A 5,707-nucleotide genomic window follows, 5' to 3' on the forward strand; every position below is an offset into this window, starting at 1 on the left:
ATCATTAAGGAAATAATTAAAATGATCTCTAATTGGATCATTAATCTATAATGGATTGAATCATCAATATGCATAAACCAAAAGCATAGAAAAAAGCCATTAATTTGGCCTCAAGCATAGCTTAATCTTGGATTAAGGAAAAGCTTTATGAAAAGCTTCATTTGGATTGAGAATGGGTCATGAGTATGACCATTTCTTGAGTGAGAGAGAGAAATTACATAAAAACCATAAATAAAAATTAACTTCAATAGCATTTATTAAATTATGTAACTCTTCACTACTATTCACCAATTAACTTTAATAGCATTTAAAAAAACCATACCAATTAAGCTTCTCAAGCTTGAGAGGGGTTGAGAAGAGAGAAACATTGAGAAATTATAGAAAAGATCAATATTCACTAATTACCTTACAAATTGCTTGATTCTTTGTTCACGGTAGAGGCCCCCAACCAATCAATTGGTTAAGTATGTTGATGGAGCCACTAATGGGGATTGAAGAAAGAGGGAAGCTCCAAAAACTAGTGAATTATTAAATGAATTCACAGTTCTTGGCTTAGGTGGAGTAGAGTAACGATGCATAAACACTATATATTTTTCAACAAGGGGGAGGCTTCTATTTATAGGAAAAATTGAGCTCCTAACCAAACAAACTGATTCTAGAATTTTCCAAATCAGTTTGGTCAATTTTTGACCATTTTTAGGTCAGTTAAGCTAACTTTTTGGAACTAGACTTGAATGAGGAGAGAGGAGAGATGAAATATCTCAATTTTTATGAGTTTAAAACTCATTCAAGCATGTGAAATATGCACCTCCTTTAAAGAACTCCCCTTCCTTACATATGTGTCATAATGGAATCATTTTAATATTGCTCATAGTTTTTTTACTAATAAACCTTGTACATTTTCAACTCTCCATCTTATGTGAAATATGCACCTCCTTTAAAGAACTCCCCTTCCTTACATATGTGTCATAATGGAATCATTTTAATATTGCTCATAGTTTTTTACTAATAAACCTTGTACATTTTCAACTCTTCATCTTATGTGAAATATGCACCTCCTTTAAAGAACTCCCCTTCCTTACATATGTGTCATAATAAAATAATTATTCTCAAAATATCTCATATTTTTAATATTGCTCATAGTTTTTTTTACTAATAAACCTTGTACATTTTCAACTCTTCATCTTATGTGAGCATTTAAGGGACTTCCCTTCCTTACATATGTGTCATAATAAAATCATTATTCCTAAAATATCTCATATTTTTAATATTGTTCATAGTTTTTTTACTAATAAACCTTGTACATTTTCAACTCTTCACCTTATGTGAGCATTTACTCATTTTTGGTATTTGCTTTTTACAAATTGGATTTATCTCCTCCCTAACACATGGATTGATGTTATTGGCCCATAGGAACCTTAATTGGACCATAGTCTAAAGATTTCTGAAAATCTAGACCCTTAGGCTAAGTTTCTTTATACCTATTTCCAATTAATTCCAATTGCACATTGGAAAATTCTTTTTGAATTTCTGTTTCAGGGGAACTCATCTGAATTATAAGAGATATTTTTTCTATCCAAAAATATTCAAAATCTAAATATTCTCTCTCTAGAATAATTTTCTCTCTCTAGGTTAAAATAGTTAGAAACAAGGTCTTTATATTTCAGAAGAGGGATTGATTACAGGGGAAGATACTAGACATCAAAAGGGGATTGGGGAGGAATCTTACATTCTACCCCACTTAAAAAACGCGAGATGTCCTCATCTCGCAGGTGGAGTATGATCTCTTTCATCATCTTCTTCTTCTTCAATCACATTCAACGTTACGCCTTGGAAGTGGTCGGTCAATTTTTCCCTGGTATTCTGCTGGATTATGGATGACTTGAGAACTGTCGGTTAAGCCCTTGGTTTTTCAATTGCAGTAAGGATCTGCCCTTCTTTCCTCTTCTACTTCTTCTGAAATTGTGACTGCTCTGGCTGCTGCAGTCTGAGGTGGAATTCTTTCTCTTTGGTTGCCCCTATTCTGGAAAGGAGTTCTGAGGTTACTCTGGGTAGAGGCAGATGGTTGATTTGGAGTTCTTCTGGGGTTATCCTGGCTTGGGCGAGACGGACCCTGATTAGACTGGTATGAAGGAATAGGTCTCTGAATTTGGGGTCCTAGACTTCCCTGTCCTCTTGACATGGCAGGAGTTGGGCAGTCTTTTAACTGATGACCAAAACCTTGGCATCCAAAACACCGGTTCTCACTTCTGGTCTCATTGTTCTGCATCCTTAAAATAGATGGTCCTCCTGAGAAAGTATTCTGGGGGAAGGATCTTCCTTCACTTTGGAATCTTCCTGCATCTTGATTCTGAATCGGTCCTTGCTGTCTCTTTGGGGGTGGAAAGTTTGAAGTACCTTCCTGGGCTTGGAATTTTTTAAAGTTAGAGGGTGCAGGCTTTGGCGGGACCTTTACTACAAAGGCTTTGGCAAAATCCTTTGCCATTTTTACTGCTTCAGCCATGGACACTGGTTTGGCATTTTTGACCAGTGTGTCTAAAGGTTCGTTCATTGCCCGAATGAACCTGGCCATGAGCTGTTCTTCATCTAGAGGTGGTGAGTATTTGAGTAGAAGAGCAAAGGCCTGGTGATATTCTTCAATGGTTTTGTTCTACTGCTTTAGTTCTAAAAATTCGTTCATTTTGGTTTCCAAAAATCCAGGGGGACAAAATCTCTTTCTCAAATAGGTTTTTAGGTCATTCCAAGATTGAGTATTTCTATTTAGACGGTTGGTGTCACAGTGGTTTCTCCATGCTACCCTGGCTGTTTCCACTATTTTCAACCGGCCAAGAGCCATTTTGCTCAGCTCATTATAACCTGTGACGTCAAAATACTCTTCCATGGCTTCCACCCATTTCTCCACAGTCTCACCCAGGTTCTCCCCTTCTCCTTTGAAGGGTCCTGGCTGAGTCCTATGAAGAGCCTTGCGAACATCAGGGTCAAGTTCGTTATCTTCAGGGATAGGATCTGGCTGCTGACGGCTACGGTTTCCTCGTCTCATGATTCTGTCCAAAAATTTATATATTAGAGAGAATAGTTATAAGATCAGAAGGGAGATTCTTATTTTTGCATACCTCAAAAACTGGGGAAAAATCTTACATTCTACCCCACTTAAAAAGCGCGAGATGTCCTCATCTCGTAAGTAGAGGACAACTCTTTTTCTTAAGATCCAATTTATTCTGGGGTTCCTTATATTCAGGTCAACCCAACAGAATAAGGGGATAATTATCCCTTAAATAGAACTCATCATTAAATAACAATTCATTCAGATCATATCATTCATATCTTTAACATGATAAGGGTCCATTAGACCGAAAAATTTCTTTCTGAACATTCCTCCACGGGGATTTCAGTCAAGTAAGTCCTCAGTTTGTTATCCCTTAACTTGATCTACCGGTCAAGTGTTAACAGTAGCAATCTGACAGCACAATCCACTAATCTCATAGTGATTTGCTGAATTCATTATCATCATTCCAGTTATGAATATCATCACTGGGAGTCGTCCCATAAATCCTCATTGAGGTTTCATTATATTTCAACTAATTTTTAGAAATCAACATTTTCCAATCAGCATTTTCAATCAGAATCCAATTCAATTCATCAATTCTCAAATAGAATTAAAATCATATCAATCACATTCGAAATCATCATCTAGATAGCATTAACGCTTATAATTTCAAGTCTTAGATTTACTCGTATATACTGTCAGTAAAGAGCTGCAGTTATACTCTCGGTATATACGGTAGTCACGGCCCTTGGAATTATAAGGTAAATACCATCATGTCTAGGCCTCAAGCAAGATAGGGATTCTATATAATTGCGGTACTTCCACCTGAAGACCCAATTTCCAAAATTTCGAATTTCCGTTTGAATATCAAATTGTATGAATTATCTCACACAATTATAACCTTTTTGTGTTTCTTGATAAATTTTTGATATATTTGTCTTCTGAGTTGATCTTTATTAACCAAATGCTCTGATACCAACTGTGAGATCCCGATCTCCACCGCGCAACGGATTCGGGGTACTAGCAGCGGAAGTAGCACATCATGCGTGGGTAGGGGTCTCACACTCGGAGCCTCACCCACGGATATCCGGATAAGAGACTAATCCGTCGGTTGTTCCAAAACCGAACCCGGAAAAACTTCCTTTACCGAAAAGCACGGGCGATTCCACCTGGATAACTTTTTACTCTAACGTAGTCAAGAACATTTCTGTTCGAGCTGATCCAATTGCATCTATAAGATACATGGTCAGATTAAGGAAGAAACTTGCACTTGGATCATTGGGATCAACGCTTTTTTTCCCATTCAAGATGCACAGCCGTTGATTCCTATCCATAGAACAGTTACTATCCGGGATTTATTTTATCTATCGTAAAAACAAAAGTTTGAGTCTCGATTTACGGATCCATCAGTCCAGCCTAACCCCATCCGATCCCATGGGTTAGCCAACCGCCCAACCACTGTAGTGATGGGATCCAATTTGGAATTTGGTTAGGTTTTGTCCCGGGTACCAAGGAAAAGAGTTCCAAGGCCCCCTAGCCGGAAGTTCATGCAAACATAAAACTAGCCACACCACTTACACACCCAATATGAAAATTGCCTTTTTCTTAGCATCAGCTAACTTTAAAACAATCCTTTAATGAAACCATAGTACCACTGATCACAATCTTCCAATTTATCCAGTTGATTCATAATTTCCCATCATTCCTTCATCAGAGTATCTATGGCATCATTGGCAACTAGAACGCTCACCACCTGTCCACACAGGGGCCTTTTCAATAGTTCCTAGCCCATAATACTCGGCAATATAATCACTTATAAAAATCAAGATGGACTCTCGTTGAAGATCAGCAAGATCAACCAACAGATCCATATAAAGAGCCATGGACTCATCCATTGAAGACCAGCAAGGTCAATCAACCAGATCCATGCCCGGTTTCACAAAACAACTCTTACTCCTTGTTCCAATATCTTCCTCGACGCACGCGTGGGTATCCTGGGCGAGAGCACCGTATGGTCAGCACCCTCTAGGATCCTTCGCAGGTGACCTAGCGCTTCACTCATAGGCCGCTTCCTTGGTCCCTCATCCACCGTACCGGAAGCTCACCATTTTAATCGAACCGAGGCTGGTCAAGACCTCGGCCGACCTTGCTACGTGAGACGTCCTCCATTGACTCTCCGTCAGCAGTTGTAACTTTATCAGTTAGGTCTCCACGACCTTAATCACAAGACGGTCAAAATGCCTTCCCAGCATTCTTGACATAAAACAGCCATTTACAAACAGCATTTACAAACAGTTTACAAATACAATTTCTATATTAACTCTCATTTTTCCACATTATCCCTCATACAATCCACATTACTTATTCCACATTTCATTTATATGTGTACTCATCCAATCACATCATTTTCCATCTCTTCACTTCAGATTCCTTCACATCACATATCATATATTCACATCCATATCCACATCCATACATCCACATCCACATCCACATTCACATCCATACATCCACATCTACATGCTTATCTCCATTTTCACATCCTCATTTATACATCCACATCCCATATCCACATTCATACATACACATCCATATCCACATCCATATCCGCATTCATACATACACATCCATATCTACATCCACAAGCATACATTCATTATC

The sequence above is a fragment of the Cibotium barometz genome, chromosome 64 (assembly GCF_041138505.1).
Source record: "Cibotium barometz isolate CiBa-2024 chromosome 64, ASM4113850v1, whole genome shotgun sequence".
In the NCBI taxonomy this organism is placed as follows: domain Eukaryota; kingdom Viridiplantae; phylum Streptophyta; class Polypodiopsida; order Cyatheales; family Cibotiaceae; genus Cibotium; species Cibotium barometz.